The following is a 12,552-nucleotide window of genomic DNA, read 5'->3' as shown; positions in this document are numbered from 1 at the left end:
GCCTCTGTCTTCTCCTCTCCCTCCCTTCTGGCATCAGTTTGACAGATGAATTCTCTGTGCTGGTAACTGGAGCTCTGAGCACAGCCTTCCTCAGAGAGTAGCCCCAGTCTCCACCTGTTCAGGACACCTGATTGATGGTTCCTTCAACCACAGCCCTTTTAGGACTGTCTCCAGCTTTCTTATATAAGCAGACACCTTCCCTTCTAACTTCAGGAGGCTGCAGTTGCCTCATCATTCCTGACGCTAGCTGTCCACTCCAACCCCCATCACCTACTCACTCTTCCCCGATCACAGGCATTTCTTTACTCTGCTAACACAAATGGTTTTTTAAAAATAAGATTTTATTTATTTTTAGAGCGAGGGGAAGAAGGGAGGGAGAAAGAGAGGGAGAGAAACATTGATGTGTGAAATATCAATTGGTTGCCTCTCCTACGTCCCCAACTGGGGACTTGGCCCACAACCCAGGCATGTACCCTGATGGGGAATTGAACCAGTGACCTCTTGGTTTGCAGGGTGACGCCCAATCCACTGAGCTATGCCAGTCAGGGCACAGATGGCTTTAAATGCAGGGCCAATCAATGACCCTTCAGTATACTGCTCTGCAACTTGGCCTGCTAGCTGGAGCAACAAGATCAGTGTGGCTAGAGCTGAGATCGAGGCAGAGGATGGCAGGGGAGTAGGCCAGAGACATAGGCAGAAGACTGTACAAAAGACTTTCTCTGTTATGAGAAGTGCTTGGACTCTATCCTAATAGTAGTAAAAAATTTAAAGCATTTTTTAAATTGCAGAATTTTATATACACATAGGCACTTATATATACATGCATAAATAAAAGTATACAGTGAACACATATAACCACAACACCAATAAGAAATGGATTTGCCAGTCAAACCATCCCAAACATTTGTGGGTCCCAGACTATACCCTTCTCTTCCCATTTCTATCTACATATTGAACCCTGAGGGGTCACCCATGCATGTATGTGGACACCCTAATCTGCATGTCAGAGCTTGGACCATCCCCTAAAATCACTTCTCGCACACCCCTGGATGTGCAGGTGTGCATACCGGCATGGCCTACCCATGGTGCAGTGTGCAAGATGGACTGGGGAGAGACCCACACAGGTACTAGCAACAGATTCAGGAACACTTGAGTAGGGGATTCTGTAGAACTGGGTACTCTGAGTCTGGTCCAGAACAACATTGTCCAAGAAGGTAGCCATTAGTCACATGTGGCTACTGAAATTCAAATAAAATGAAACAGAAGTTAAAAATTTAGTTCTACAGTTACACTAGCCACATTTTAAGTGCTCAGTAGCATATTGGCTACTGCCTGTCATATTGGACAGTGCAGACATAGTACATGTCTCCCATTGCTTAATGATCTATTGGACACTGCTGGTTCAGAAGGAGGAGTGGTTTGGGTTCTGTAAGACAGGAAAGTATGACCCACATGCTAGATAAACACAGGCAACAGAAATAGCCTGTGAGAACATTCAGAGGTTGTATTTAACAGACAAAGCCTTCAAAGTAGTCACTATAAATATGTTTAACTAAAAGTAATCTTGATTTAAAAATATAAGGAAGATATAATAATGACTTATCTAATGGCAAATATTGATTAAAAAGTTAGGCATTATAAAATAGAACCAAATGAAATCTGGAGCTGAAAAGTACCATAACTGCAATGAAAAATTCACTAGGGGGTTCAGGGCTGAATTTGAACTGACAGAAGAGTTAGCACACCTGCAGATCGATATCACATGATCCAAAGAATGGAGAGAAAAATAACAAAGAAAGAAGAACAGAGCTCCAGAGAAGGGCAGGCTACCATGAAGGAAAACAACACCCATGGAATGGGAATCCTAAAAGGAGAGGTGAGAAAGGAGCAGAAAAATTATTTTAAGAATAATGGTATACACACGTACAAGTTTTGGGGCCTATAACATACAGAATTGTAATATAATCACCACTAGCAGCACAAAGAATGTATGTTGGAGCAAAGCTGTACTGAGCTAAGGAGATGACTCCAGAGGGGAACTTGAACAAGAACAAAGAGAACCAGAAATGATAAGAAGGTTGATAAACTATAAATATATGTGTGCTCTTCACTCAGCCACTTGGAAAGGACATAAAATTATATAAAGTAATAATTACAATAAATTTATGGTAATATTTATAGATTTAATATGTATAACAAAAATATAACAAAATGGGGGAAATGTCATAGACTGATAGACGAGCAACATTTCTGTACCTCTCTGGAATTAAGTTCATGTAAATCCAAAGCTCGTTCTGATTAGTTAAGACGTACATTGTAAGCCCTAATCAAAGTACTAAGGAAATAGCTCAAAAATTAATGAAGTAAAATTAGTAAAGAAAGTTAAATGCTACATTGGAAAGATTCACTTAATGTAAAAGAAAGCAAGGAAGGAAGAATAGAGGAGCAAAAAAGGTATAAGACACAGAAATAGGAAGTGAAAGGGGAAGTGTAAATCTAACTGTATCAATACTAACACTAAAAGTGAACATATTAAACACTCCAACCAAAAGACACAGGTTGTGGACTTCCAGCCAAGATGGAAGCGTAGGTAGACACACTGTACCTCCTAGCACAACCAAGATAGGGACAACAAAAATTTTAAAACAATAACAACCAGGCTGACCAAAAATTGTATGGAAGTCAGACAACCAAAGAGTTAAAATAGACATGTTCATCCAGATAGGTAGGAGGGGTGGAGTCAGGCAGCTGGGCAGAGAGGGGTTGAGGCACAAAGAGTGGTGGGACCAGATGCGTAAGGCATCCCGGGCTCACAAGGCATCCAGGGCATGTAAGACTGCCGAGGGCGGACCCTGGGTGTGGGGTGGCAACCAGCAGACCCATCAAGGCTGCAATGTGAAGCAAGGCACTGCGCACAACCCAGGGTTCCAGCACTGGGAAATAAAGCCTTGGGGCACTGATTGAAAACACCTGTAGGGGTTGAGGCACAGGGAGCAACTCCCAGTCTCACGGGAGAGTTCATTGGAGAGACCCACAGGGTCCTAGAATGTGCACAAGCCCACCCACATGGGAATTAGCACCAGAAAGGCCCAGTTTGCTTGGGGGAAGCGGTGGAAGGGACTGAAGTCCGACAGAGAGTGGAGCAAGCAACATTGTTCCCTCTCTGACCCCTCCCCCACATACAGCGTCACAACCCAGCAACTGGGTTGACCCACCCTGGTGAACACCTAAGGCTCCACCCCTCATACATAACAGGTGCAACAAGACAAAGAAAAAAAAAAGGGCCAAATGGAAGAACAGATCAAAGCTCCAGAAAACATACAACTAAGTGATGAAGAGATAGCCAGCCTATCAGATACACAGTTCAAAGCACTGGTGATCAGGATGCTCACACAATTGGTTGAATTTGGTTGCAAATTAGGTGAAAAACTGAAGGCTACACCAAGTGAAATGAAGGAAAATGCACAGGGAACCAATAGTGATGGGAAGGAAACTGGGACTCAAATCAATGGAGTAGACCAGAAGGAAGAAAGAAACAACCCAACAGAAAAGAAGGAAGAAACAAGAATTCAAAAAAGTGAGGAGAGGCTTAGGAACCTCCAGGACATCTTTAAAACGTTCCAACATCCGAATTACAGGGTTACCAGAAGGAGAAGAGGAAGAGCAACAAGTGGAAAACTTATTTGAACAAATAATAAAGGAGAACTTCCCCAATCTGGCAAAGGAAATAGACTTTCAGGAAGTCCAGGAAGCTCAGAGAGTCCCAAAGAAGTTGGACCCAAGGAGGAACACATCAAAAGCACATCATAATTACATTAGCCAAGGTAAAAATGAAGGAGAGAATCCTAGAAGCAGCAAGAGATAAAGAGACAGTCACCTACAAAGGAGTTCCCATCAGACTGTCAGCTGATTTCTCAAAAGAGACTTTACAAGCAAGAAGGAGCTGGAAAGAAGTACTTGAAGTCATGAAAGGCAAGGACCTACATCCCAGATTGCTCTATCCAGCAAAGCTTGCATTTAGAATGGAAGGGCAGATAAAGTGCTTCTCAGGTAAGGTCAAGTTAAAGGAGTTCATCATCACCAAGCCCTTATTCTATAAAATGTTAAAGGGACTTATCTAAGAAAAAGAAGATAAAAAACATGTTTAGTAAAATGACAGCAAACACAATTATTAACAACCACGCCTAAAACAAAAACAAACTAAGCAAACAACTAGAACAGGAACAGAACCACAGAAATGGAGATCACATGGAAGGTTAGCAACAGGGAAGTGGGAGGAGGAGAGAGGAGGAAAAGATATAGAGAATAAGTAGCATAGACAATAGGTAGAAAATAGACAGGGGGAGGGCAAGAGTAGTACGGGAAATGTAGAAGCTAAAGAACTATAACACATGGACATGAACTAAGAGGAGGGAATGTGGGTAGGAGAGGGTGTGCAAGGTGGTGGGGGATGAAGGGGGAAAATGGGACAACTGTAATAACATAATCAATAAAATACATGAAAAAAAAGGCACAGGTTGTCAGAAAAAAAAACACTCCAGATCCAATGGCATGATATCTACAGGAGACACACTTGTGCATTTGTCTGCAGGAGGTAGAGGTAAATTGAAAGTGAGAGTGAAAAAGGTCTGTCATGCAAACAGCAACCATAAGGAAGCTCTAGCAGCTGTACTCATATCAGACAAAATAGACTTTAAAGCAAAAAAATTTACTATAGGTAGAGACGTTTTATAATGATAATTGGATCAACCTATCAGGAAGATATGACAATTATAAACACATGAACAGAGCAACAGAGCCCCAAAATACATGAACCAAACACTCACAGAATTGAAGGGAGAAATATACAATTCAACAATATTTGGAAACTTCAATACACCACTTTCAATAATGGACAGAACAATTAGGCAAATCTACAAGGAAGTAGAACATTTAAACCATAGTATAAGCCAAGTAAATTTGACAAACACCTATAGAATAGCAGAATATACATTCTCAGGTGCATATGGAACAATCTCCAAGATAAACCACATGCTAGGCTATAAAACCTTGATAAATTTAAAAGGATGGGCATAATACAATGTATGTTCTCTGAGGACAATGGAAAGAAATTGGATATCAACAACAAAGAAATCCGGGGCAATTACAAGTATATGGAAAATGTGAGAGTACTACTCTCTGCAATACCAGTGGGTCAAAGAATTAAGAGAAATTAGACAATACTTTGAGAAGAAATGGAAATGAAGACATATCCCAAATTACGGTACGCTGCAAAAGCAGCACTGAACAGGGAGTGTGCAGCTGTGGATGTCTCCCTCGCTGGAATGTACAGAGGCACCATCTGTCACAGTCCCTTACCGGGCCTGCTGTCTCCCTAGCCCACGCATTGAGTTGTCTAAACAGGTGGCAGAGATTCTACAGATGAGGAGGAAAGGGAACCTAGCTGGGAGTTGATCTTCCGTACCTCCACATGAGAAAAAAAAGGAGGAAACAGTCTTGGATTCTTGGTAACTGTTTCTTTTTTAAAAAGTTTAATTTATTTGGGGGTGGGTATTGGTTTGCAAAACCAGACAGGTTTCCTGTACAGCTCAATAAAACATCATTTGCACACTGCATCGTGCTCCCCAAGCAAAGTCTCTTTGCATCTCCATTTCCCTCCACTTTTCCCACCTCCACTCCCTCCCCTCTTACCTCCTGGCTATCACTGTACTGTTGCCTGTGTCTGTGTGTTATGAGTGTATGTTTTTTTGTTTAATCCTTTCACTGTCTTTCATCCCAACCTTCCTCCCCTCTGACAGCTGTTGATCTGTTCCACGTACCATGCCTCTGTTTCTACTCTGTTCCTCAGTTCCTCGGTTTATTTTGTTCATTAGATTCCACATGTAAGTGAGGTTACATGGTATTTTTCTTTGACTGGCTTATTTCACTTAGCATGATAATCTCTAGGCCCATCCATGCTGTCACAAAAAATGATTTCCTTTTTTTTTTAACAGCCTTGCAATATCCCATTGTGTAACTAACCAAAGCTTTTTTATCCACTCATTTCCTGATGGGCACTTGGGCTGTTTACAGATCTTTGTTATTGTAAATAATGCTGCAGTGAACAGAGGGGTGCATATATTCTTTCAAATTAGTGTTTCAGGTTTCTTGAGATATATTCCCAGAAGTGGGATTGCTGGGTCAAAAGGCAGTTATATTTTTAATTTTTTGAGGAAACTTCAGAGTGGCAGCACCACGCTGCATTCCCACCAGCAGCGCATGAGGGTTCCCTTTCTTCACATCCTTGCCAGCACTTGTTATTTGTTGATTTATTGATGGTAGCCATTCTGGAAGGTGTAATAAGGTGGTATCTCATTGTGGTTTTAATTTCCATCTCTCTGATGATTAGTGATATTGAGCATTTTTTCTTATGTCTATGGGCCATCTGTATGTCCTCTTTGGAAAACTGTCTGGTCAGGTCCTTTGCCCATTTTTCAATTGAATTTTTTGTCTTCCTGGTGTTGAGTTGTATAAGTTCTTTATATATTTTGGAGATTAACCCCTTATCACATGTGTTATTGGCAAATATGTTTTTCCATTTGGTGGGTCCCCTTTTCATTTTGTTTCTTTTGCTTCACAAAAACTTTTTAGTTAGATATCATTCCATTTGGTTTTTTTCTTTTGTTTCCTCTGCCCTAGAAGATATATAGGAAAAAATATTGCTATGAGAGATGTCTGAGATTTTACTGCCTATGTTTTCTTCTAGAATTTTTATGGTGTTGCAACTTACATTTACCCATTTTGAGTTTATTCTTGTGTATGGTATAAGTTGGTGATCTAGGTTTTCATCCCTCTCTCTCTCTATTTCTCTTTCTTTTTTGCATGTACCTGTCCAATTTTCCCAACACCATTTATTGAAGGGATTATCTTTACTACATTGTATGCACTTGTTTCCTTCATCAAATATTAATTGATCATAAAGGTGTGGGTTTATTTCCTTATTGCTTTGGGTGAGGTGCCATATTCCAGGCAACTCACTGAGGGAATAGGGTAGTTTTGACAGTAAACAAGAGGGTATTAACTCCAGCTGCAGTTCCTCCTCCTGCACATCTTGGATTGAGCACACATTCAGTGCAGGCCCAGCACTAAGGAGCCAACATGCACTGTCTCTTGGTTTTGTGGAGTTGTTGCCCTGCCACTTACTTTCCTTTACTCTCTTTACCTCTCACTGGCACACACATGACCTGATTCAGTAGGGACTCTAAGAGCTTTGTAAGCATTGACTGATTCCTCAAAATGCTCTCCAAAACATGCTGTACACATTCTTACTTCCACCAACATTACATAAAGGCACTGAATTTGCAGGTCATCACCAACATGGCAGATGATTCACCTTTTTATTGTTGCCTGTATGAGAAGCAAACTTACCATTGATCTTGATGTTTACATTTTCTTCATTTCAAGTGAGTTAGTACATAATTTCAGGCACTGCACATTTTTACTTCTTCTGTGATTTAGCCTATTCTTGAATTATTCTTAAGTGGTTCTTTCATTATTTTGTGTTTTTATGTATCACATGTACAAATTGATGTCTGAATTATAGTTCCAAAATTTTCTCCTAGCTTATCATAAAAAAGGATAGCCAAGTTACTCAACTCCATTGCATTAGTAACAACAGCCTGCTCACACTCAGCATTTGTTCTTTTCATTCCTTGTTAATTAAAGTTATACTTTCAGTTTATTTTTACATTGACTGAACTTTGAAGCACTACTGAAAATATGTTTCTACTTCATTTTATCTTCCAATCACAAAACTTTGAATAGATCCTGAAGAAACACACCACGTAGATATATTTCACTGCTTGTATCTGAGAAATGCTACTGTGTGTGTATTTCAGCAACTTATAGAAAAAAACATTGATTCATTGATTGATCAAATAAAGAGTTGTCAAGCATCTTTTGCAAGTAAACACAATGAACAAAATATCTTCCCTCAATGAACTGCAGGTGATAAGATGTGGTCAATTTTTGGTTGTTTTATAAGGTAAGACTACAGGAATTTCAGAAAGAAGACTGTCTCAAATATCTTGTCCCCATGGCAGAAACAAGACTTTCAGAGGAAAACTGATAGGTGCTTATGTTTAAACTTTTTGTAGTTCAGATAATTTTAAATCAAAAGCTTGTTTTATCCAAAGAAACCATGTTGGTAGTTTTCCATATACCATTCCAGAGTCAAAGTAAGGTGGCTAAAAGATGAGAACTTAATGATAAGAATTATACTCTACATATTTCATAATGACCTGGATACTACATTTATTTAGAGCTATTCTCTCTTTCAGTTCCCAAAGCTCACATAAAAAAACAGATGAGGCCCACATTTTGCAGAGTGAGATTGGAGAAAAAGCTCCTTTACTGTGTCTTTCTTAGATTACAACCTTATATGCTTTTATAAACATATTCTCCATCTAAACAAATCAATGAATAGAACACACAAAAATAAGTACCTTATAGTTATCACATAAACACCAACACATCTTGAGGATTTTCTGGGGCACAAGCATCACTGAGACCAACCTCACAGAGGATGCCCAGGGATAGTTGCTATGCAGAGACCCTGAGTGACAGGAAACGACCCCATTTGCTGCCCCAAATGACTGAAAGGCTTTTTACTCTCAAGCTCTGCAGAGCCACAGGGAGAAGCATCACTGGACTAGACTAATCAAGAGTTGTATGTGCAGGAGATGAGAATGCTATTTGTTGTCAAAGATTATTGAATTTTAAATGTTCCCTTTTATTTTTTATATTTTTAATTTTTAAATTTATTTTTCAATTATAGTTGACATACAATATTGTATTGGTTAGACATTTCTATAACTTATGAAGTAATTGCTCTGATAACTCTAGTACCTGTCTGGCACCATACACAGTTACAATAGTTTTGTTATTCTGATTGGGGGTTCTTTTGCTCCCTTGTCTTCTACATCACCAGTTCAGTCCTCTGTTTCATCCATTTTGATGTTGATTCCCTCTAATGTGGTTCTTCATTTTAGCTATCATATTCTTCATTTCTGACTGGCTTTTTAATGTTTTATATCTCTTTCATTTTGTTTTTATCTCTTTAAGATATCGTTGAGTTTATCTACTTTTCCCCTAAGTTCTTTGAGCAACCTTATAATCAATATTTTGAACCCTGCTTGTCTCTATTTCATTTCTCTCCTTTTCTGGAGTTTTGTCCTGTTCTTTCATTTGGGACATGTTTCTTTGTCTCCTCATTTTGGCTGACTCCCTGTGTTTGTTTCTGTGTATGGGGTAGATCTGCTACATCTCCCACTGTTGACAGAGTAGGATTATGTAGAAGGTGTTCTGTGTGCTGCAGTGATACAGTCTCCCTGGTCACCTGAGCTGGGATCTCTAGGGTATTTCCTGTGTGGGTTGTGTTGAGCTCCTGTTGTAGTTGAGCTTCAATTGCTGTTGTCACTTCATTGGCTGTGGCTGACCATCAGGATGACTGGCTTTGAGGGCTGGCTGTGAGTACAATGGGAGTCACTTTAGCATGGCTGGTGCCAGCCAAGTCTACCATCCAGTGTACATCTGGTTGGGTGGTACTCTGGTGTGGTTTGAAGCTGGCCACCAGGTGTGTTGGTTCTGGAGCATCTTGGGATGTGCTTCATTGCAGGCCAAGGTCAGTCACTGCTTGTGCCTGTTTGGGAGCCTCTTGGTGGGAGCTACAAAGTGATTTGCAGTTAATTGTTGCTTGTTTCAGGCTTGGAAGCATTTCAGAGAGTCTATGCTGTGAACCAAGGCTGGCTGACACTTGTGCCAGGCTTTGAACTCTTTGGTAAACATCATGATGTGAGCTGAAGCCAGCCGCTACTTGTACAAGGCGTGTGGTCACTTACTTGAAGCTCCATTCCAGACCAAGACTATTGGCCACTTATGCTAGGCTTGGGGCCACCTGATGGGAGTTACAGTGCACGTTGAGAATGGTCACTGCTTGTGCCAGGGTTGGGGCCACTTAGAAAGAGCTGCAAGGCACACCAAGACTGGCTGCTGCTTGTTTGGTGTTTCAGGACCTTTGAGAGATTTTAGGAAAGCCCACAGCATGAGCTGAAGCAGGCTGCTTGTGTGGGGGATGCACTGGAACAGGCTTGGGTGGGGCAGTAGTTGAGTGGAGTGGAGGGTCTCAGAATCATTAAGGCAGGGTGAATGATGTTAGCCAGGTTAATGGAGAGCTCAGATTTGGTACCCACCTGCGCCAGGGTGGCTGGGTGGGAGAAGAGTTCAACAAAGGAACAGTGGTGCCTGCCAGCACTTTCATCCCTAGAAAGAGGTACCTTTGCCCTGGAGTTAGTTTAGTTCCTCTCAGCATGTCCCCACTGTTCTTCAAGCTGCTACCCCTGCACTAGGGCTTAGAGCAGGTAGGTGTATGAGTGAATCTGTGCTCAGTGCCAGGATGCCTCAGTCTCTAGCAGCCCTTTATTGTTTTGGGACACAATCCCTGCTGGTTTTCACAGTCAGATGTTATGGGGACTCCTCTTCCCATCACTGGTGCCCTCGGCTGGGGAGCTGACTATGGGGCTGGGACCCCTCACTCCTCAGAGGGGATTTCTGAAACTGAGATATCACTTCCAGTTCTTAATCACCATGCAGCGTGTGTGGAACCTGCCCATTCCACATCTCTGCCCCTTCCACCAGTCTCAGTGTGACTTCTTCTTTATGTTCTTAGTTGTAGTAATTCTGTTCAGCTAGTTCTCAATGATGGTTGTTCTATAACTTAGCTGTAATTCTGATGTGGTCATGAAAGAAGGTGAACACAGAGTTTCCTACTCTGCTACCTTGACCAGAAGTTTCTAACATGTCCTTTCTTTAAATTCCTAATTTAGGTTTTAAACTTGAGGAGCGTCCCCCAGGCCTTCACCCCAGGAAGAGACTGCATTATGGCTGAAGCTCCATCACCTGTACTTGTACCTGTCCTCAGACAGGCCTGGAATCAAAGAACACACAAATCAAGGAGTACAACTTAGATCTCACATTTCTCCCAGAATTAAAGGAAAATCAAGGTCACTGAGAGTTTGATGCACAGATACCCTTGGGAGAAACAAGAAGATATGGATGGAGTGCAGGTGTGTGATAAAACAGAGTTTGAGCAGCCCAAGGACTGCTCCACAGGTTAGTTGTGATTGAGTCCATTTGTGACAATCTGCTGAGAAACCTTTCACTTTTCTGGAAGAAACTTAGAATGAAGGCAGAGAGGGTAGGGCTACCAGGAATCATTTCTATTCTACAACTTGCAAAGATCACACACAAAACTAGACACAGTTTGAAAGAGCTGCCCAGTGAAAGACACAACAATGACAGTGGTACAAGTGAGTTGAAAAGGCACACCCTTCAATGATCCCAGGTCCCACAAAGGGAGGAAAGAGTGTGAGATTATATAGGATGAAAATATTTGGAATATTTACTAGGGGTTGTGAAAGAGTGGAAGAGAGAGATGCTACATGTATGACAATGGAATCCTCATGGTGAATGAGTTGACCCTGGACCAGTATAATCCAGTGCCATCATCTGGTGGTATCTGACTGAGGCTGAACTCTATTGAGACACTGTGTCTTTGTGTGGGAAGTGGATACCTGACTGGGGTGAGAGTGTGTATGCAGGTGCAAGGGGTCAGATTACACACTTGTCTTCATAATGCTGAGTGTGTGTGTCTGTGCAGCTTGGCTAGTAGATAAGCAATTGTACATGTCATAGTGAGTACGAGTATTGGGAGATATGTATGACACAGTGAGTCCCATGTCTCTGGGTGACTGTGTGTGTGTGTGTGTGTGTGTGTGTGTGTGATAATCTATGACTATGTTTGAACTGTGAATATGTGTGTGGCTATGTCTGCATGTGAGGGTTTTCCCCTGTATATTGATAGTAGTGGCTGTTTAAGTAATTGTGGGTCTTCCCATATGTACCAGTGTGGATCCTGGTTGGCAGAACTGGCCATCTTGGGGACAGTGAGTTATCCAAGACTCTTCTCTGGATATTAATGAGAGCAGAATGAGTAAGTCCTGAAATGCCTCTTCTCAAGAAGAGTGGGGAGAGATAAACTCACACTGTGGGCACCAGATCTCCTGTCTAGGTCAGCACAGAGTGACCCCCTTCCCCCACACTCCTGCCTCAGGTCTCCTCTCCTAGCCAGTCCTTCCCTTGAACTACAGGAGGTGGGTGAGCAGATCCTGGCCCTCTGGGGAAGACTGTTGGGGAACTTGGTTTCAGAGAATGGATCACTTGAAGTCAGAAGAAACAAAGTCAGCTCCAGTTCATGCAAAATTCACAGTAAATATCCGTGAACAACCTGTAGATTTTTTCCAATTATTTTCCTGTCTCCCATGCTGTGCACAGGTACTGACTGTTTTCAGCAACTTCTACACACTCCTGAAAGGACACACACTGCCTTTGATCATTTTGATGTATATACATTCCACACACAGGGCATCTCCTTTTCCCTTATCATTTCCCTCTCTTTTAACAAATGTTTTTCATTAGAGTGAATTTATATATTTTTATAATTTTGTCTTGTCTTCA

This window comes from Phyllostomus discolor, chromosome 12, assembly GCF_004126475.2.
Source record: "Phyllostomus discolor isolate MPI-MPIP mPhyDis1 chromosome 12, mPhyDis1.pri.v3, whole genome shotgun sequence".
Taxonomy (NCBI): domain Eukaryota; kingdom Metazoa; phylum Chordata; class Mammalia; order Chiroptera; family Phyllostomidae; genus Phyllostomus; species Phyllostomus discolor.
The sequence above is the reverse complement of the archived record's forward strand: the minus strand, read 5'-3'. Positions refer to the sequence as shown.